General features: G+C 40.8%; 1 protein-coding gene across 12 annotated transcripts in view; it reads right to left on the bottom strand.

The window, feature by feature from the left end:
• The window catches only part of LOC307185908 (uncharacterized protein), a 390,038-nt gene that overhangs the window by 38,214 nt on the left and 328,899 nt on the right, over positions 1 to 22,925 (bottom strand). For 2 of the 12 annotated variants that reach the window (XM_079920475.1, XM_079920479.1), the window contains 3 exons: positions 16,108 to 16,212; positions 15,573 to 15,708; positions 14,387 to 14,456 (listed from right to left, as the gene is read on the bottom strand). The exons of the other annotated variants lie outside the window; for them this stretch is intronic. The gene's annotated coding sequence lies outside the window, so the exon portion shown is untranslated. The remainder of the gene's footprint in view (positions 1 to 14,386; positions 14,457 to 15,572; positions 15,709 to 16,107; positions 16,213 to 22,925) is intronic. 12 annotated transcript variants of the gene reach the window in all.

The raw sequence follows: 22,925 nt of genomic DNA, 5'->3' as shown, positions 1-22,925 counted from the left end.
CCGTGGACACAAAGTGACTGTAAACTGTAAATATAAAACTAAATGGAATATCATCCACTCTGTAGAGATCGAATCAAACAATGCAAGGACACAACACACATTCTCAATCTCAACTGAGTCTCTTCACCACTTTCAGACAATGGCTCTACTCTCCACATTAGGTTATTGGGACCTTTTGCAGTCCTTTGAGATTCATGGTTATTTTATGTCTTCACTGCCTCGGACAAAGTACACATGAGACTATTGAACAAAACTACCTTTTTAAATCCAAAGTAACCTTATTGGATTTACCTACAGTATTACTGAGTTCCCACTGCCTGTCAGACACTTTGTGGGTAGGGGAGAGTTAAGTATACACCTACATGCCAACTATTTGATTTTAACCTCTCATGCGGCATTTTTCAATTTCCATCTTGTGTTTGAATCTATTGCCTGCAGAACATCTCTGCACACGATGTTTTAAGTTAGAATCCCATATGTTTGACTTGACATGTGGCTAAGCACCGAGTGGTATGCCTTGACTCATTATCTGACACTCAACACAGAGTTATCGGATGAAGAGTCTCAAGGAGTATACCATGGATTGAGAGTACAGGTCTAGTGTGGAAGATGTGACTGAGGGTAGAGCTGAGATTTAAGGAGTACATAACGTGTTTGAGGTGACACTGTGATAAGGTCACTTCAAGCAGAGGAAGCACATGCAAAACATCAGAAATATAAAATATCATAGTGGGAAGGAGTAACTGTGCTCTGCATCTAAAGAGCTCTCATTATGTCTTTGCTGGCAGTAGGATTTGGGAGCAATCACTGCATAGAATTCCAAAACATTTAGTGAGAATTTATTATGCCAGCATCTTGCAAAGTGATAGGGATACAATGATCTATAAGACATGGTTCCTCTTCCTGAAGAGCTCAAAACGAGTAGGAGAAACAAACATATGAAAAAATAATTGTCAGTCAGTGGGATATTTGCTATAATAGAGGTCTAGTATAAGGTACAGCGGTGCCATTCAATTCAACCTAAGCATAAAGGAAGACTGATCTAAAGCTGTGATATATGAACTTGTTCTTAAAGATGAATGAGTTGTCCAATGGTAAAAAAAAAGGGAAAGATTCTTTCAGACAAAGGGAGTATGTACGAAGATAGAACTATGTGAAACATCATAGCAAATTTCTGGAAATGCAGGAGTTTGGCATTGCTTCAAAGATGGAAATGGATGGACATAAGACTGAAGGGATGTGCAGGGGTCATACAATGGAGAGCTATATATGAAATGCATAAACGTTGTGAATTCACTCACAACAGTGCAAGTCACTGAGGCTTTTAAGCAGGGAAGTAATATAATCAAATATGCTCGCCACTCAAGAGTAGATTGGAAAATGAATTGGAGAAGTTAAGACTGGAGGAACAGTTAGGAGGAGATGGCAACTATCACTTGAGAAAAGATGGCACCCTAAATTAGATTAAGTGGGTTAGGATATAAGGACCATCTAGATTAGGTGAGGGAGGGTAAGGAGGTTGGTAAGGATGATTACTGGTTTCTAGATTGAGCCATTAGATGAATAGCGAAGACAGTACCCAAGATAGAGCAGGTGCTCTTAAAGAGAAAGATGATGACATGGAGAAGTGGAAGTTGATGCTGTGAAGCAGGAATACTGTAAAAAGGAAGCAATCCATTCAAGCTTTGGATGACACCAATCTATCAGACAAATCTGCCATCTGCCCCAATCTACTATTTACTTTGTGTTTCTTCTAAAATAACAGAGCAGTCAATCTTGATATTCGCCCAGCTCCCAGGCTTGGCTATCCCTCCTACCTGGGATGCTGACTGCAAAAATTGGTCAGATTACAACAAATCAATCAAGTGGTATCTGCCAAGTTAACCTCTCTATAGGAAGTTAATTGACCCTGCTTCTGACACAAGCCCACATGACAGATGAGGAGTGAAAGAGGATGGGACATAGCCAGCAGTTTATGACGCAGGCAATAAGGAGATGTCCTCCTTCTATAAACGGACTGTCTGGGTGGAAAGTGATCCATGGAGCAAATCTGTGGGGAAGGTCAGAGTGTTAACAGGTATCTGAGGGTGAGGAGAGTGAGCTCACAGCCACGCTGCTACTACAACTCCAGGGAAGCAATCAGACTCAGACAATGACAGGCAAAAACTGGAGGGGACATCCTCTCCCTGCCTTAGGGAGAAAGAGGGGCACAGAGCAAAAGGGGTGCAATTGCACTTGATTTGCAATCATAAGGTCTGGCTTCATGCCTGACTTAATGGACACATTACTTAACTTATCGGAAATTAGTAAACCCATCCTCAAAAGGAGGTTCATAATACCTAGTTCACCTCTTACCAGCTGGATAATATGAGACAAGTTTCCTAATCTTTCAAAGCCTCTGTTTTCTCATCAGTAAAATGGGCTGACATTTGCCTTGTTTTACAAGATAAGTAAAGGTAATAATTTAAGGGAAGGTGATTGGTAGAGTGAAAATTGGTAGACATGTTCTAGGGTCAAGAGGATCTTGGATCACCTATTGAAAGACAAAAGTTCTCATCTCAACTCCATTATGTCCTAAATTTGGAATATATCAAATCATGGAATTTCCTTGGACCTCAAAACAAAGAGCTGGGACTAGATGATCCCTGCATTCCCTTTTAGCTCAAACATTTTATGTTTTAGGGATACTGTTTAGACCCTTGGAGTTTGAGGTCACTAGAGAAGTTTTTGGTAGCCTCGAAAGAATGCAGGATTTAGTCGTAAACTATGAATTCTATTTCCTTTCCAGCTTTTTAGTAAACATGTGAACTTTGGAAATTTACGTAACTTCTCAGAGCCTCAGCTTCCTCTTCCATAAAACAGATCTTAAATACCACACATAAAAGTGCTTTACTAGGCATAAGGAACTAAATAAATATAAACTACTTATTGCCATCTAGGCTGAATTGCAATTCATTGCAAATTAATCACCAAAACCTAACAACCTTCTTGATGCTCTTCAAATCCAAATCAATAATAAACCAACTAGTGACAAAGTGTAAGCTGGACACACCTGCCTGGTGTTCCAAGAAATCTAAAACACTGAATAAGCCACTGTTATGGGCTGAATGTTTATGTCTCCCCAAATTCCTATATTGAAGTCCTAACCCCCAATATAATGGTATTAAAAGGTGAGGCCTTTGGGAGGTAATTAGGATTAGCTGAGGTCATCAGGGTAGGGCCTCACGATGGGATTAGTGCCCCTATAAGAAGCAGAAGAGACCAGAGTTTCCAATCTCTGCCATGTGAGGACACAGTGAGAAGGTAGCTATCTGCAAGCCAGGAAGAGGGCCTTCACCAAGAACCAAATCACTGTCCCTCTAACCCTGGAATTCCCAGCCTCCAGAACTGGGAGAAATAACGTGTGTTATTTAAGCCACCTAGTCTATGGTACTTTGCTATAGCAGCCTGAGCAGACCAAAAGCCACTGTGGCCAGTGCAACATCCCTTCTCAACCACAGCCTGTCAGCTATAGAAATGCTTTGTTTACAAGGAGTTTCAACTGATCTCTTGTTTAAGTATCTACTTTGTATTTACTCTTTACTCACTTTGTATTTGGTAAGATACCAACTTCCTTCTTATCATTTTGTTCTCTTCAAACCCCTCATAAATTCCATCCTTTCCCAAAACCTAATGCTGACCAGAAGGGCTACACTCCCTCTTGATCTTCTGTGGTTCCCTATTGCCTAATGGATGGAACTAAGAGATCATTCTCAACCTGGCTTCCTTCCCCACCCCCATCATGGGAGAATCAGCATGAAGGAGCAATGGACAGCACAGGCTTCCAGACCAGAAGAAGCCATGTCTTCCCAGAACCTAGCAGAGAGCCTGGCACCCAGCTGGTTGGCCATCAATACTACTCATTGAATTAATGAATTAAGGAATCCTTACTCTACCACTCACTTCCTGATTGACCCTGAACTATTAATTGGCCTCTCTTCATTGGAATTTGATCATCTGCAAAAGAGAGTATTAACATCTACTACATAGCTGTTCTGATTGAACAGAATAAAGTATAACCTGTTGTCTGAGACATATTAAATGTCCAATAATTTGTAGTTAGTAAAGCACCTCAAATCCTAGCCAAGTTGAGAAGTTTAACATTTCTCAAGCCTGCCTCAGCCTTTTAGCCCACAATTCCCACAGCTCTCGACTCTCTTCCCTTGGCAATGCTGGGAAGGTGTGTTTATGCCTCTCCACTTGTCACATCATACTTTATCTCAGAGCTATATAAGCAAACGGCTTCACTTCTCTGCTTAGCTCTCAGTTCCATGAGAATGAGGCATGTGTCCAGTTCATCTATGGGTCCCACTTGTGTCTAGCATAGTGCTGGCCAAAAGCTAGTGATCAAAGTTTAAGTGTTTGAATGAGTGAAGGAATGGATGAACATAGATGACATATTCTGAGGGCTGGTGTCTATTTCAGCAAACGTCCTTTTTCCAGTCTAAACCATTCTGGCTATGCGCTGTATTGACTTGATTTGTAGTGTTAGTTCCACAAGTGTCTGCATAAGTTCAAACCCACCAAATTGCAGGCATTAAACATGGACAGCTTTTTGTATATCATTCACACCTCATAAAGCTGTTTATTAAAAATAATAACAAATAAACCACGTTTGCCAATAGTGTGGAGAGAAATCTAAAGTCTGAATCAGGGGCTTCCCTGGTGGCGCAGTGGTTGAGAGTCCGCCTGCTGATGCGGGGGACACGGGTTCGTGCCCCGGTCCAGGAGGATCCCACAGGCCACAGAGCGGCTGGGCCCGTGAGCCATGGCCGCTAAGCCTGCGCGTCCAGAGTCTGTGCTCCGCAACGGGAGAGGCCACGACGGTGAGAGGCCTGCGTACCGCAAAACAAACAAACAAACAAAAAAGTCTGAATCAGAGATATCACACCTGCCCTTTGACCTTTGATGGAGGAAAGAGGTAGTCCTACTCTGTTAGTACTTGTTTTCTGAGGAATTGTCAATAGCCTTCTGGCTATCCTCTCCAGTGGAAGGAAGGTAAGTTCAGGATAAACACATTTTCCCTTCATGTCTGCCGACAATGAAGAAAGCAGCAATGATGGCTATAAAACCTTTCATCCAGTTAAACTCTAGGGTTTAATTTTAGCCCTATCGAGAGGAATTAATTTCCACTGTTTCTTAGTTTTCCCCATATGTAACATAAAGATATTAATAAATGGATAGAAGATCATCACCCTGAAGTTAAACAACTATTAGCTTTACCTAGCTATTCCTTTAGGCTGCAGGTTTCACTCAGCTAAGCCCTTCTAGTGCTAAGCCTCCAGGTGCTATTGCCAAGTTGGTGATACTAACATGTGTAGACATGTATTCACTTCTAGAGAAAGTAAGGAACCAATATTTACTGAATACCTATACTGGGTTCAGACACTATGTCAAGCACTTAACAGGTTAGGTCTCACTTGAGGTAGACACACATAAAAATCCTCTGATAGGAGATCAGAGAAGTTAAGTGAGCCAAAGTCACACAGCTAGTATAGTGCTGAGTTCTATTTATTTGTTATTTTTGTTTATTTTTATTCTGAGTTTAAAGTCTTTGCTGAAGCCCAGGCTGATCTGATACTAAGTAGAAGAAATACTTAATTTTATACAGTCTATCCTTTTAGAGGAATTCTTCATGTTCTCACTTATCCTTACAGCAAACCTATTGCAGAGTTGAAGAACAGAGGAAGTACCTTAAGACTTGGGAGAATAAGGCTCAATATCAACTGTACATCTTTATGAGGCAGGTATGAAGAGAAATACAAAGTGTCATGCCACAATTTGCTGTACTCCCAGAATTATTCTTTTGATGAGCATATTGTTGATCATTGGTCTGAACTTCTAGAATGATTAAAAACCTCCTAACGACCACTGTGTGGCCCTACAAGACAAAGCCAGGAGCTCCAAGTCTGAGTCTTTCTATTGTTAGGAGACAAGAGAGCTTAGGGAATTAAAAACAAGTGTGTTGGAGTCACACAGACCTAGGTTCAAATCTGAGTTTATCACAGAGGAACTTTAAGCCAGTTTTAACACTAGGACATTTGTTCCAGGATTGCAGGAACCATTTCTGTCTTCTGCACTGCTCCATCCCAGCACCTGGAAGGATGCTTGGTACATAGGAGGGGGCAATTAATGCTTGTTCAATGGATGTCTTAAAATCACATGATGATGTAATAAGTAAACAATAAATGAGATTTAGAATTTATTCAGATTTTAGAACTTGTGTATAGTTGAAGTTATCCAATGTTAAGTGGAAAGACTGGAGACCATGTCTCTTCGTAGTGGAAGAAACCATAGCCAATGACCTGCCCTGAGTCACCCAGCTAGGAATTCAGCCTGGAATTCCTGATATGTTCTTTGCTACACCTAGTTATTTTATATATATGCCCACAGACTCTTAGACATAGTTGTTTAATAATAAAACAATAAAAGCCAACATAAAGCCTTTCACATGACATCAAGATTGTCTCTAGCCTGTTCAATTTCTAGAGAGGAAACTAAAAGCAAGGCTTCAATGATCCCCAACTTGTGAACACACCAGAAACAATGCTGGGGTTGGACCCACAGGCCAGAGGCAGAGTCCCACTCAGACCCTATTGAATAAACAATGAACCACAGACAGACCTTGGGGTATTTCTTAGTGAACTTCTTAGGGGAAAATAGCTCCTGCTTTCATGGGGGGCTTGCTGCATTGTCCTTGGGGCCTGATTTGTAAAGAGACTAGAAACTCTTGGACCCCAAACACAATACATGTATAAGGGGCCTGTGTTTGATACAAATCACAAAGAAAAAGAAATGTCATGAAAGAAATCAAAGTATCCTTTGTACAAAGGGAAAAAAAAAAAAAAGAAAAACCTGGGCAACTGAAAACCTAGCCTGTGTGGTTCAAATTCCATTTCATTAATACTTCTTTGGTTGTTGTATTCTCGGCAACGTATAAGCTGTGGTCCAGTTAATGCAAACCATGGCCTTTTTGCAAACCTTTTGAGACTGCTCAGAAGGACTGATTTGCGTTACTTCCCCACAACAGAGACTCCAACCTAGGGGGGGTGTTAAGCTCATCACACCAGCAGATTTCCCAGGCTAAATGTGTGTCTGTTTTTCTTTTTCATAATACTTGTTAAGCATTAATAAACACCCAAAGTCTCCACTCACAGCTCTGTAAAAAACTATTTCTTATTTAAGCTCTGTTTAAAATGCCCCAGGAAATACGGTTGCTTTGTTTACGCTACTTTCTGAGAGGTTTCCACCCTCAACAGGTCAGGGTGAAGTAGAAGCTGATTGGCTCAATGGTTACTGGCAGCAGCATCATAGCTCAGCCTCCAAATGAGTCTGCCTCCTCATTAACTTCCTGCAGTCATCAAAGAGCAACCCAAGTTAGCACTATTCTCAGACAGCTTGTTTGTTACTTGACTGAAAAGTTAAATCCTTCACCTCCCCTCACGTTGTCCAAATAAACCCCAAATGACTAAGTTTCTCTGTTTCCTTATTTTGGCTTCTTACTTTATTGCCAAGTGTACTCTATTTCAAAAGAACACCTGAGCTGTAAGAGGCCCTTGAACTCCCAGGAGTCCAGCCCAGGCTTGTTCTTGGTGAAAGCAGAAAAGCAAGAGAAAGGCCTCTTGAGATGTAGACGTAGAATGGCCACATTGTTACTTCTACCATATTCTTGCGGAAATAAATGAAGACCACCCAAATGAGACCAAGCCAAGGCTACTTATTCAGAGATTGGTATAGCAAGGGAGTCAGCAACCATCACTTGCATTTGGCAGAGACTCAAAGGCAGGCAGAGGAGTAAAAAAGCATTATAGCGGAAAAGGGGAAGGCTTCAGGTATGTCCTGATTGGAGGCTGTTGGCCTGAAAAAGCGGTAGCTGGGCTAACTAGAAGGGGGTCATCCCATGTGATTGGTTAGGGGTGCCTGTTTAGCTTTCTGTGGTTGGTTCTCATTTGGAAGTGGGGTCAAAAATTACGAAAGCTGTCAGTTACTAATCAAGTCCTGGCCATTTGGGGCCAATTGTTACAGAGACTATTGTTTGACTTCCTAGTCTGGTTGCTCCGGAGAGTGGTTTGACTTCTTGGTTACTGAAGCTTGGCCCTGTGGTCTGGTTGCTGCAGGCTGTGGGTCAGAGTTCTGCTTTTATACATAGTCTGGCCATTGTCTGCCTCTGTTCTACAGTCTCTCATTCTATTGACAAAACAAGTCGCAAAATTAGTTTACATTCAAGGGTGGGGAAATAGACTCTATATTTTTATGGAAGAAGTTGCAAAGCCACATGGCAAAGGATATGGATACAAGGATGTCATTAACTGAGTTCATTAAGGCAGTTAACCTACAACAAGTATCCAGGATGTGCTAAGGGACTAGATATGAATTATGAGAAAAGCACTGATGACTCCTAAGTAACTGGGAAAACAGAGTCATAAAATATAGAAGACCAGGGGTAGAATTAACAGTTCCATTTTGGATTTGATACCTTGTAAGACTATTAGAAATCTAAGTGGAGATATCAACTGGATATAGAAGTCATGGTGGAGTTCGGCTGGAAATAATAATTTGTAAGGGATTGACTAAAAGGAGAAATCCTAGTTCAGGCTGATTGGGTGGCTTATAAACAACAGAAATCTATTTCTTAACAGTCCTGGAGACTGGAAGTCTGAGATCAAGGTGCCAGCTTGGTTGGGCTCTGTTGAGAGCCCTCTTCCTGGTTTGCAGACTTATTATGTTCTCATACAACAGAAAGAGAGCTAGAGAGCTCTCTAATGTCCCCTTTATAAGAGCATTAATCCCATTCATGAAGGGAGGCTCCACCCTCATGAACTAATCATCTCCCAAAGGCCCCATCTCCTAATACCTCTACATTGGGGGTTAGGATTTCAATATATGAATTTGGAGGTTGAGGGACACAAACATTCAGTCCATTGCAGAAGGGAAAATAATTTACAAGCCTTGAATATTAGAGAGATGCAGAAAAGCAGACTAAGAAGTGACTGGTGCATTAGGGGAGATCCAAGGGAGGGTGGCATCCCAGAAACAAAGGGAAGAAGAGGATGCAATAAGGGCATGATCAATTGTGTCAAATGTACAGCAAGATTAGGGCAGAGAATTGAGTATCGAATTTGGCAACATGGAGATCAATCGTGACCTTGACACTGGGGACCTTCTAAGACTGTTTCTACACTGTCTTTTTCTTCATCTCTACTCCCACCAGCTAGGAGGCTAATATTACCTCCCTCCTAGAAGACTGCAGTAGACTAACAACTGGCCTCCCCACATCCATCTTTGCCTTCTTTCCAACCACTGCCCACACTGAAGCACATCTAATTCTAGCCATCACCACTACCACCATTTAAATCCCTATAATAGCTTCACACTGCTCCTAGAACAAAGTCCAAACCCTTACTATGATTTCTATGCACATGGCCTCAGTCTCTTCAATCTCTTCAACCCTTTCACTCCACTCCCACCACTTCTCTTACTTCTTGGGGTGTTGTTCTCCCTTTCACCAAAAAGTCTTTTCATATGTCGTTCCTTCTCCCTGAAATATTCTGCTCCTCCAACCCTAACATATGAAATGTGTGTGTGCATGAACATACACATTTGTGCCTTGCTAAGTCACAAGCATCCTTTCTCCTTCTGTTTAAAAGGGAAGCAGTCCATGACTGTCTAGCCTAAGTCCCCTAAACACCCCATACCCCGTACCCTACTCTTCCATTACCCCAGATCCCACGTATCTTGAATTTGATTTTGGCAGAACTTTTTAAAATTATTGTTAATTATCTGCCTTCCATGTAAGCCTGTTGGCTCCTTGAAGGCTTCCATATCCCCTGACTCAAAACAGAGACTTATTCATTATTGTCCCCTTTTAACGGATGAGGAAACTAAGACTTCAACAAGGTCAGGACCTTGCTCCAGGATTCTAATCAAGCCCTGCCTAACTGCAAACTCTAGCAACTGTCTCCTAACTTTTCTTACATGGGTGTATGTTCACCACTAGCTGGAGTTTTTTTACAGCAGAGTTTATATTTCATTCATCTCTGAGTTAGAGCCTATCCCTGGATTGTTGGCCCTATAATCTCTAGAAATATTGATTGAATTGAACTGTAGAGAAATGAATTTCATAGATTTGAGTTGAACTGAACAAACATGCAAGCCTTGTAAAACTATGTTTAGGTTTATCTTAGGAACATTCTATTTGGTTTATAATAGCAACTTCTGCCTCTCCCTCCTCCCCTCATTGCTAATGTTTCTTTCTTCAGGGAGATATTATTTGTGTCTATACTTACAGCTAGTTGGTTCTGGCAGAGGCTACCTCCTGCTCTTTCTTGCTCACCTCAAGCACTATTTGTGTTTGTCTGATGAAGACAGAATTCAGCCCATTATGAAGCAATAGAAATTGTGTGAATGCTTTCAACTCAAGAGTCAGTGCACTTATGGGAAGTAAGGCTCTCAAGCTCCTGCAGACTGCAGACCACTTTGGTGAAATGGAGGATGCCCACGAACCACCAACCATCCTCATTCCCACTTGAGGCTTCCCCAGATGGAAACCACACCCCAGGAAATGAAAGGCTGGTACTGCCTCTGATGGGCTGCAGACCAGACAATGCCTGCTTTTATTAAATATTATAAGCAACTGACTTAATAATACCAGTAACCAAGCCACAGATATAACAGTAAAATAAACAAACACTGATGCCACAGCCCACAGACCACCTGGTTCTCCAACTGTGGATTATCAGGTGGTCCCCAAAGAGACTTCAAGAATACTCTAATTAAGGTGTAATAATATTGATAAAAAATAAATAACATTACTAACAATTAACTTTAAATACTGCAGTAAAGTTTATAAAGATGTTCACATTTGCTCCATAGATATACAATAAGTCTATGAGGAATATGGGACAGGGATTATGATGACCATCTCAGAACAGGTGAGGGCTCAGAAGGGTTGATAGGCCAAATGCTTCATGGCCAGGAAGTGACAGAATTTCAAACTCTATCACTAAAAGACAGATCACTAACACACACCTGCTTGGCCATCTTGCTGGTTTGGGACTGTGGTAGACTGAATTATTACTCCCAATTTTTCACCTGCACTGTGTTATAGAATTAATGCGTCTGAACGCTTTGTCATATAACTTTATAGTTCCTCCCACCGTGGGTGGGCTATAATTCCCTGACTCCTTGATGTTTGGCTATAACTCCTTGCCACCTTGAGGTCTGGCTGACCATGTAACTCCCTTTGTCCAATGAAATGTTAATGAACATAATGTGAGCAGTAGCTTTAGAGGGTTTGTATGGCTTGAATGGCTCTCTTGCACTCCTACCATTCACCATGAGAAGATACCCAAGGATCTGGTAGATGGAATTTGAGAAGACATTTGGAGTAGACCTGCGTCCAACGTGCATGGAGAGCCAAACCCAGATGAATCCATCTAGGCTCAGCTGAGACCAGCCAAAGCCTAGCCAACTTGCAGGCTCCTCAATGAGAAAAATAAATGCTGTTGCTACAAGCCAGTGAGTTTGGGGGTTGTCTGTTACACAGCAATATTACAGTAATAGCTAAATAATACAAGGACTATGTTTCCTTTGCTAAAAGGAAATTTGGCTGAAGGGCGATGGAGCTATGGCAACGTGCAGAGAAAGGAGCACAGGCTTTGCAGGAACAACTCTAAGAACTAGGATTCAAATCCTAGTTCTACTGTGCCTTAGTTGTGTGACTTTGAGAAAATTACCTAACAGTACGATCCTTATCTTCTTTATCTACTAATAAAGATAAGAATACCTAGTTTATAGAGTAGCTGTATGGATTAAATGAGATATTTTATGTCAACATCCAGAATGACATAAAAACCATAGTTGTCCACAATTGTTAGCTTCCTTCTTAGATCTGATTAAAACCTCTGCTTTTTTTTTCCTCTGCTTTTTTCCTTTTTTTTTTTTACAACATAAGCTGGAGTGTGGACAACTTGAGGTTAGCAAAGGTGTCTTTAGTTCTACATAACACTTTTAAAAACCAGAATTTACACCTTTTTTTTCAAAGGGAAAGGAAAGGAAGGATGGAAGGAAGGAAGGAGAGAGGGCGGAAGGAAGGAAGGGAATGATAGTTAAAATGTAACTAACTGCAAGAACTCATAAGGAAAAGTGCTCCTACATGCCACTCTTCTCTATGCATTCCCCTCAGCTCAGCTGCCAGGGTAACAGGGACTTAGCCCAAATGTGCATGCAGAGGGTTATAATGTATGGGAAATAAAAATGGGGGAAATGAATGCTTTCCTTGTGATTAGGATCCCATTAATCACAGACTGGCCAGTAGTCAGAAGCACATGACTCCTGGGACATAAGCATAGGCACATGGCTGGAGCTCAGTAACTATGTGCTGATTGAGTGACTTCGTGAATGGGAGCTCTAACAAGCCAATGAGAACCTTCCATGAGGGAAGAACATGTGCGGCAGTGGGAAGGCACCAATTTGACAGCCAGGCACCCAGACTCTGTGGTAGGCTCTCTAGACCAGAGGGTTTCAGTTCCCCTCCAGTTCTAAAATTCCAAGATTATGGCAAAGAAGAAAAGCACAGCCATAAATACCACAAGCAGGATTGTTCCATGGGCTGATTGCTGGAAAAATGCATTTTTTTATTATATGATAACATCAATGTTTTTGTTTCTGGCACAAATTATTACTTTTTTATAATTAATATTGTATAGGCATCATGTACTGATATATCTAAAACCAGCATAATTTGGTCGCTCTTTTTTCAATATCAACAGTTCATACTTTATTCTGGACAATTCTTTTGATGTTTGGCCCCTCTCTAAAAAAATATTGCTTTCTATGTGCCATATTTTGCTAGGCACTGAGGAGGCAAAGATGAAAAGCAAGTCCCTTTTACGTTCTCCATTCAATCAGCTTCTTCATAGATTTGATCAGTCATTTCTTGGCTTCTTATGAACAAGCAGTTTCTCCAAAGCTGATTCACAACTACACCAGTGCAACTCTAAAAGCCCTTCTTCTCAAGAGTTTGGTGAAACCCTGAGAATGTTTACAAATATTCCAGGAGCTTTTTACTCTCCACCTTTATCTTGGTCCCTCCCCCATGTATAAATTACCAGTTAGGGTATTTCTCCAGCTCACAATGTCTCTCCTGTTAACCATGCCACCTACCCCTCTGGTCACAGCTAAATGACTCAGGAGTATAACACAAGAACCAAGCTGAATCAAACAGACACTCTTATTCAAGAAAATGAAACTTGAATCAAGAGACACAGAGGTGGTGTATCAGTCAGCTGATGCTTGTAAAAAACACTCACAAAATTAACTTAAAACAACAATTCGTTTTTTCTCATGAGTCTATGGGAAAGGTGGACAGTTCTGCTGATCTGCACTAGGTTTGGTGGGGCTTACTGTTGCATATCAGTCTGCTGCTGGTGGGATACGCAGTTCTCAAATGAGATTTCTGCCATAGCTGCTGGCTCAGTTCAGATAGCTGGGATGATTCAGCTCTTCTCCACGTGCCACATCATCCTGTAGGCTAGCTTGGACACATTCTCATGGCAAAGACAAGGAGCAAGCAAGGAAGCAGAAATCTGTAAGTGCTTATTCAAGTTGCTGATTATATCACATTTGCTACTGGTCCAGGGCCAGTTTCAGAATCAGAATGAGATGGGACTATAGAGTTACAGAGCAAAGGGCATGGATACAATGAGGTCTTTAATTGGGACCATTAACACAACTAACCAACCACAGATTGGAAGTCAATAATCGTATGACAGCACCCCAGAAAGAAGATATATGGAGGCTCAGTGCTAACATCCCTAGAGATTCCCTGATTTCTGCCTTCCCAAGATTTGATCAATTATGTACACTTTCTTTCTTCAATTATGTGAGCTACCCAGAATCCTGCCAATAAGTCACCATTTCTGCATACGTTCACTGGCCAGTTTCTGTTACCTGCCACCAAAAATCATCATAATCATCATCATCAACTATACTGACTTCAAACTAATACACTACATTTTGTCAATTCTACATACAAAAACTTCTAATATTTCTCTTTCCTTGCACAGTAAGAGTTACTATTGCAATTCAGACTTTCGTCTTTTCTAGTCTGAACAACTGCAGTAGGATTCCTGAACCAGAATACTAAGCCACTGAACCTGAAACCCACTGCAAAATGGCTTTGAGTCTTTCCTATTCCTCAGTTACATTATTTGGTTTAGTTATTGCACTAGGTAATTTTAGACTATCACACGTCCTGCATATTTTTATAGGGGACCAAGTTGGTGATTTCCTATGGAATTTAGTGAGAGTTAAGAAGTTGTTCTTTTCACATTTTTCATATACTTACATTGGTGTTTGTAAAGAAATATTTTTTTCACCATATTTTAGTTAGCACTTTGTTTTGGGCCTCCCAGTCTCTATCTGTTTGTCATGTAAAGAGAAATAAACAAATGTCAAAGAAATATTTTTTTTAGACATCTTTTATCCATGGTATCTTCAGTAGAGAAAAATAACACTATAGTTTTACCCTAAAAGTAAATTTTATCTGTCTGGATGTATATCAGAATTGTTTCAACAACATGGTTATCTGTTTATATAATGGAATTTAAGGATTACATTAAAATTCAGTCAACGACAAGAAGAGAAGGAACGAGCCACCCAAATGGAGAGGAACTGTGACAGTTTGTGTGTGTAGGGGAATACTTTGACCTAGTCTTTTGTGGTTAACTAAGATGTAACATTTGAAATTCTAGTCATGTATATATTTAAGGAAGAGTTTGGTTGCCTTCCAGAGACTGACACAATCAAACAACTGATACAGTCACACAGTGTATATGAAATGGCCTTTCTTCTCAAATATGCGGAAAAGAATATATATTTTTTATGATGCCCTTTACAAAGTGTCCCCCTCCAAACTCTACTTTCATTTAGCTCTTTTCTGTTCTCTTGGTTTGAGGGTTTGTCAGTTTGGTTTTTATTCTGAGGCTTGCAGGGCTTGGCAAACTAGGGCTTGCAGGCTAAATCCCACTCACTGCCTGTTTTTATAAATAAAGCTTTATTGGAACACAGCAGTACTCATGTGTTCAAATATTGTCAATGGTTGGTTTTGTACTACACGAGCATATTGTGTGGTTGCAACAGAGACCATATGGCCCACAGAACCTATTTATACTATAGCCCTTTCCCAAAAATGTTTGCTGACCTGCTCTAAAGGAAAGAGAATTGACTTGGAGTCAGCAGGTATGGGTTAAAACCCAAACTCTGAAAACACGAAAGCTGTGATAAAGATGTGATATTGAGCAAAGTATCTGCTCTGAACATGGTTTTTCTCATTGTTAAATGAAACAATAACCCCAGCCTCATGGAGATATTATGAGGATTAAACAAATATGGAGAGAATTTGGATCAGAGTAGACCTTACAAATATTAATTGTTCCATCCTTCATTCTTCACCCACCACATACCCACTCCCCTTCTATTCAGCAGTACAAATTTCAACCTACAAAAAGTTTAGTTCAAATAAATTCACTTACATAGGAAGGATAAAAACCAAGACTTCTTATGATTCCCAAGGGGGTGTTAATTTCTCATTTTTCTCTTCCCGTTTCTTTCTCCTGATGCACTTCCGAAGGAATGGAGCAAATAGCATCAATTTGAGTAAGACGTCACCTTGTAATCAGCATATGAAAAATGGGAATATGATGCCAAGCTATTCAAAAGCTATGCGTTTTAAGATTCATAAAATGCTTTCCCTCCAGTTAACAATGGAATTTGGTTGCACCTAAGGTTCAGTATTCACAAATTTGTATTAACGCCTGATGACCCAATTGCAAATTTTGCCTCCCACAGATATTCTCTAAAGAAGTGCCAAATTCCTACTCACAGAGTTCTATTGATCCTTTAACTCTTTTTTTTTTTTTTTTTTTTTTTTTGCGGTACGTGGGCCTCTCACTGTTGTGGCCTCTCCCGTTGCGGAGCACAGGCTCCGGACGCGCAGGCTCAGCGGCCATGGCTCACGGGCCCAGCCGCTCTGCGGCATGTGGGATCTTCCCGGACCGGGGCACGAACCCGTGTCTCCTGCATCAGCAAGCAGACTCTCAACCACTGCGCCACCAGGGAAGCCCTGATCCTTTAACTCTTTTCGTCACCACTTCCAAAGGTCTTTGTGTGCTTCTGTGATAATGAAATAAAAGTTCAAGAAAATAACCACAATTTTCAATTTCAAGTGCCAACAGTTTGAAGCTACAACCCTCAGTCACAAAAGCAGGTCCTCTGTCTCCAAACCGAGCTCATGCTATTCATGGTCTCTGATTCCACCTTCCAGGCAAACAGAAAAGCTAATCTCTAGCTCAAGGATGGGAAAAAGTACTCCAAGATTCCAGGTCACGGTCTGCTGCGTCCAAAATGGAAGTGGGTTATTGAAGAAGCAATGTCCAGCCAGAGTCAAAAAACTGAAGTTAGGTAGGTTGCTCAATAGAACCAATGATCCAAAAGTAAGATGTCAAGAGACAGTACCAGGTGGGAAAATTCCATGAGAGGAGTAATAATAACGACTGCACAGTACCACTACACAGTACCGACCACATGTGAACGGCACTCCTTAGAGTCATACAGTGCCCAGTCTACATGGTCATTCATGGCAGGCTTGTATAAATACATTACAATTGCATGATTGCATTGAACATCTTCTACATGCTTTACCTCATTTAAGCCCTGCAACATGCCTCTGAGGTAGATTTTGTTACCCTTTTTTATCCAGATCTGGAAACTAACTAGCAGTGAGGTTAAATAACTTACCCACATCTACATAGTTACTAAATAGAGGAGCCAGGATTAAAACCCAGGTCTTCCTTGCTTTATGCTTTTTCCACCATTCCACTGTGCCTCTCCTTAATTTATCCATTGTTAGTGAATACCCTTTAGAGTAGAGAAAGTCAAGAAGTTTTACAGTTTGCAGTATTCCACCAGGACTTAAGCAATTTCCCCAGAATGCGATGGTAATTTATAGAAGAAGACAGAGCTCTCTGAGGCCATGAGGGTACCATGTAATAAACTGCTGGATGAGCCTCTGAAATAGAAAAGACAATTATCTACTCTGAGGTAAAACAGTGCAAACAGGTCTTACATCCTCCCCAAGGGTCAGCTACCTCATGAAGACAGGCATTCATACAGGGACAACCTGGTCAGTTGTTAACTCAGTTTCTGATAAGAATTTATTTCCCACCATGACAGTGTCAGAAATCATCACTTCCAGCTTTAATGGTCAACACACTCATTTGGCCTTTTCATCTTATCATGAAGCTTTACTTGAATTTGAATGTAAATATAATAAATAACAAAGAACCCAAATCAAAAACCACCCAGTTATTTATTGACTATGAGAAGCAAGTTTTCTCATAAAGTGATTTAGAAGAAAGATTCTAAATGTAGTGCTACAAGCCAGAAAGAATGAGCAGAGTCAAAGACCTACCCAATGTAGTCAACTCTGGCCAATATCACCACCGCATTCTTAGAGGGAGCTTGACCTAGGAAGAAAAACTGGCTTTGGAATCTAAAACCTTGCTTCTCTTTAAATTAGACTGATGATGTCTGTCTCTGTTGGTGTAATATAAGGATTTACGAGAAATTATTCACTGAGTGCCCAGCACATGGTACATGGCACATAGTGGATATTCTGTAAAAGTCAGTTCTTGTCCCTCCATCCTCAGATGTCTGTCATCTGTTGGCCGCAGAAACATGATATTAGACTCTCAGTTCACATAAACCTGTCATACTTGATTGTAAGCAATTTGAGGGCAGTCCCTTGTGGTTATATCCAACACAAAGTATACTCCCTTACATACTAGCCATTTGATAATCATTTGTTTAATTATTAGTTAGTTGATGAGACTATATGAAGTGGTTGGGGGAGAGAATGTTAAATTTAAGTGAGAATTAAATCTTAATATTTAAGAGATACAGTGATAAGGTAGAATTTCAGAAGTCAGCTGGAAAAGACAAGACAAAAGAAGAACACTGAGGCTTGCCTAATGTTCCACACTATTTGGGAAGATGATGACTAATTCCTTTTTCAGGAACTGTAAATTATTGGTCATTTAAGCTGGTGCTAGGAAAGGCTAATGTGATAAAGATGCCTATCAATTCCTCCTCTGTGCTCCCTAGAGACAGGACGACTAACTAGCATCTGACATCATCTTTGCCCTTGCCAATAGTCATTATTAACTGGACTATGGGAGGATACTGACACAAGGATCCAAGACAGTCTCAGTTAGCCAGATGCAGGCCCTGAAACTGTAAAGTCAAATAGACTCAAGGGTTACATCTCCCATTTTGGGCTGATCAACTTTAAGGACACGTGCTAAGAAATAAACAGAGAAGGCTGGTTTGCACAGGAAAAAAAAAAAAAAGAAGAAGAAGAAGAATGACTCAAATGTGCAAGAAAACAGAGATAGGAGGCCATTTGTTCCTAAAGACAAAGAAAGTAAGGGAATTTCCTGGCTAGTCTTTGGAAGCCCTCCAGTTCTCAATATTCACAGTTTATGATAACTGTGGACATCTATAGTTTATGTACTTTGGAGTTTATGAAGTACACAGTTAACTGTATTTTAACCCTTGGATTCCATTAAACTCCCTGATTCCTTATAATAAATTATCATTTTACTTGAGTTATATTGAGTAGGTTTCTATTTAATACAATCAAATTATCTCTGACATATCTTAGTCTTGTGGAAGTTATCGAATATAAACCAAATATTTCTTAGTCCCCCAGTGTCTGCACACATGGCAGGATTGTACACTCTGGCCCCTTATGAATGGGTGGAGCCATGTAACTAGTGTCACTTTCAGGCCAAACATTCCATTGTTGGTGAGAAACGTCAGGGCTCTTTCATTGCTTTTTCATGTTCAAGATGGTGGTTGCTCTATTAGCCTGGGTCTCTGGTGCACTATGATAAATAGCCTGCTTATTAACCCATCAAAGATATTTAGCATGATTTAGAAATAAACCTTTGCTGTGTAAGCCACTAAGACTTGGGCATTGTTTATTATAGCAGCATAATGTAGCTAAATTGATACAGAGATTATTTCAAGTTGTTCCCCAGGGCTGCATGAAGTGTATATATATATATATAGTTGTCCATTAGGTGAATGCAGAAAGGAATCAAATATCACCAACACTAAGGAAGTACGGACAAAAGAATTCCGTAGAACTATACAAAAGAATATAAAGGTTCAAAAATAAGAAAGGAACAACCACCCAATGTTGTAAATAAGTTTTGTAGAGTCCTTCGTATTTGTTGAATGTATTAGCTATGTTAGTCCTCTGGACATACAAGAATCTGGGTTGCACAAATTATGGCCCCTGGTTTCAAATCCAGGTGCCCCCACTTACTAGCTCCATGCTGTTGGCTAATTGTTTAAATTTATCTGTAAAATGGGGATAGTAATACCAACACACTGAGGGCTGTGTTGAGAATTAAATGAGATAATGGTGATAATGTGTGCGTATCAAACAGTGGGTATTCAGTAAAGAATGCTTAGGAGTTACAATCGCTGTTTTAAAATTCCAAAATACTGCCAAATAAAAGGTAGATTAGGGTTGTTTTGTAAAATCCCAAGGGGCAAGACATAAAATCAATGGATGAGTTATAGAATGACAAACTTTAGTTTAATGGACATTGAAATTTTGTAACTGTTAGATGGAATTGTCAGCCTCAAGAAGAGTGAGTTCCCAGGTGGGGGAAGGTTCAAGCAGAGGCAGTCAGCTACCTGGAGACCAGGAGGGCTGTTGTGGAGCTCATAACATGAGCTGTGTCGAGAGTCTGTTCCAGATCTGAGCGTCTATGTCTCTGCAAAGTTTCATTTGTTCATTCATTCATTCAACAAGTAACAAAACACTGACTCTGTGCCAAAGGCTACAGGTTAACGGCCATGGATGCAAAGGATATGATATTGAAATGGTTCTTATCCTCAAGGAGCTGAGAGACTGGAGAGGAAAGCAGACATGAAACAAAAGCTATACAATTATTCATTCACTCACTAGAAGTGTGAAATGTTCTAGGAAGAAAGATGGAGAGTGTTAGGACAGGGTAACAGATTGGATAATCTCAACTGTGAAGTCAGGACAGCTTCTCAAATAAGTTAGGAGTTAACTGAATCTTGAAGGACATGCAGGAATTTAGCCAGGTGAAGGATAGATGGCTGAGGGAAGAACATTCCAGGCAGAGGGAATGGAGTGGTGCAAAAATATAAGGCATAAAGTAACTTGGCATTTAAGAGGCAGAAAGGTTTGTGTAGTAAGAATTTTGTCGGAAAGGGAGAGGAAGAGTGCAAGATGCAAAGAATGAGAGGCCCAGATTACACGTGGTTTTGGAGGCCAGGTTAACAGTGATTTAAATGGCATGTTATAACCCCTCCTAAGAACTTGGTCAAAAAGTTTCAGATTCCAACCTTGGAAGGATAGAATTTTGCAGAGCCAAAAGAAGAGAGAGAGAGAGAGTTTTATTCATGTAGTCCATTAGTGCCATGTTTGAGCATCCATTCTATGCAATAATCAGGATTCATACCCACGTACAGGAAGTCATTTCAATTTCAGAGCCCCTCTGTTATCCAATCAGCATGTTTCTCACTTGAAATGCTACCATTATTCAACAAAAGGTACTGTGTCTGGCAAAGTTTCAGTGAAAATACAATAATACTAGGAAAAGCAATACAGAAGTAAAATACCATGTAAAGTACAAGAATACCAGACTATGGTGTGAATTACCCACTTGTGTTGTCCCTAAACTTATTAAAGGAAATAGAGACTTTCAAAAAAGTTGTTTGGGGATTCAAAGAAAAAAACCTCTGTTACTTCACAAATGTGTCCTACTTGGTGATGCAAGAGCGTGAAGACCCTGCTTCTACTCTGGGGCTTACAAATTTCATGTGGTGGAGAGGGAGCAGGGAAAAAGCAACACCATGTCAACCACTCCAAGGAATACATCTGAATCCCATGGTTGTTGTCAGGACTTGAAAGAGAGCTAACCCTCAAGTCAGAGTCAGATAGAGGAAGAGAAACCAACAGGCAACAGTAGGTTGCAAAATGGTTGCTTGGTTGACACATCTCTGTGATAAATTGTGTCAATGGCCCCAATTCTCCACCCCTCCTTCCTATTTCCCTATCCTTTGGAAATACATACTTCTGTGAATATGTAAATAGGAAACATATACTTTGGAAATATACAAATATACTCTCTAGTGCCCTCCACTGTAAGCGAGGGCACTCCCTGCTTCTTGACTTTGGGCTCAGCCATACGATTTGCTTTGACCAACAGAATGAGGTGGAAACGAGGTGTGCCAGTGCTGAATTTAAGCTTTAAGAAGACTCGTGTGCTTCTACGTGCTCTCTTGCACCTCTGCCATTTGCATGCCAAGACCATTCTGGGGCTGGCCTGATGGTCCTAGAATGAGAATGAGACATTGTGAGCAGAGCCACCTGCAGCCAAAGCCAGCCTAGACCCACCAACCCCCAGCCAACTCACAGACTGTGAGAAATAAGAAATGGTTGTTGGGGGCTGACTTGTTACACACAATATCGAGCTGATATACTCTTTACTCTGAAATGTTTTGTTCATAATAAAACCAGAGGTACAATAAGATCCAACAACAACACAAAATAAAACAGGAGCCAGGAAGTTAAAGGGAGATGAGAAGAAAAAGACATGGGTGAGGAGCAGACCTCTCCCTTTTCCTCTGGGCCCAAAGTTCTAGCAATTACAGCAAAAAAGGAAAAAAGCAGAAAAGAGACCAGAACCTACAGATATTTCCAATGGCCCAGACAGCAGTCATCTGAAATGTGAGGGCAACGGAAAGATTACAGGCCTTGGGATGAGGACTTGGGTTCTCAGTTGCTATGTAAGTGTTCTGAGCTCTTTGTTCCTCACCAGTGAAAATGGGAAAATAATACTCTCTTTTCCTATAGAATAGATATGAGGATTAGAAACAATAGTATAATACAAGAGAAAGAGAGTAGCACTTGGCCGGTAAGGTACAAATGATAGGTGCTAGTATTAGTAATATACTAGTGAGGCGTTCGCTTAAGTTTTAGATCTCCATACTCTGCCCATCTTTTTCCTAAGACCTGCTTGATTTTGCGCCTTGTACACATCCCTGCTCGCAGATCCTTTGACTTGCTCCTGTTCTGGTGAACTAACACCCCAATCTGGCTCTTATCTTCCTGCCTCTGACAACGATAGAATTTATGACAACATAAATGGAATTGCAAAGAGAATGACAGTTAAAATTTAAGGAGATGCTTCCCAGGAACGATGCTAAACATTTTATTTACATTACGTCCTTTTCTCCACACGTTGGCCTTATTGTTTTATCATCATCTCCATTTTACAGATGAGGACACTCAGAAACACACACTGCCTTTTCCAAGATTACGGTCACGAAGAGGCAGAGAAAAGACTTAAATCCAGGGTTTTATGATGCCAAATACTGCCCTTTCCACAGCTATTCCACTGCACCTCCCAGACTCTCAGAACCTTTCCATGCCCTGACTGGGTACCCTCTGCCTCTGGGTCACCAATTTCTCAGTGGTCAGGTGTGACAGATGGGTTGGGGTAGGTGCTCTTGACCTCTAAGCAGAGTCCAATGACAATTTCAACCCTGCTAATTGGGACTGGCAGGAGGATCCTATACTCCTTCTCAGTAAGGACAATGTAGAACAATTCCCATCCTCTTATTGGTCTCTCCATCCCCACAAACTCAGGCTTGCAGAGGGGCCCCTGCAGAGGGTCTGCCCCTGCTGCCCACAGGCATTTACTTTCTGCTCTCATGCACTTCCATCCTCTCTCTTCAATTAGTCAGACAGCAGTGTAGCTCAATCAGTGTGTTCCAGG

The sequence above is a fragment of the Stenella coeruleoalba genome (genome assembly GCF_951394435.1).
Source record: "Stenella coeruleoalba genome assembly, chromosome: 4".
Lineage (NCBI taxonomy): Eukaryota > Metazoa > Chordata > Mammalia > Artiodactyla > Delphinidae > Stenella > Stenella coeruleoalba.
Note: the sequence above shows the minus strand (reverse complement) of the source record. Positions and strands in the feature narration are given on the sequence as shown.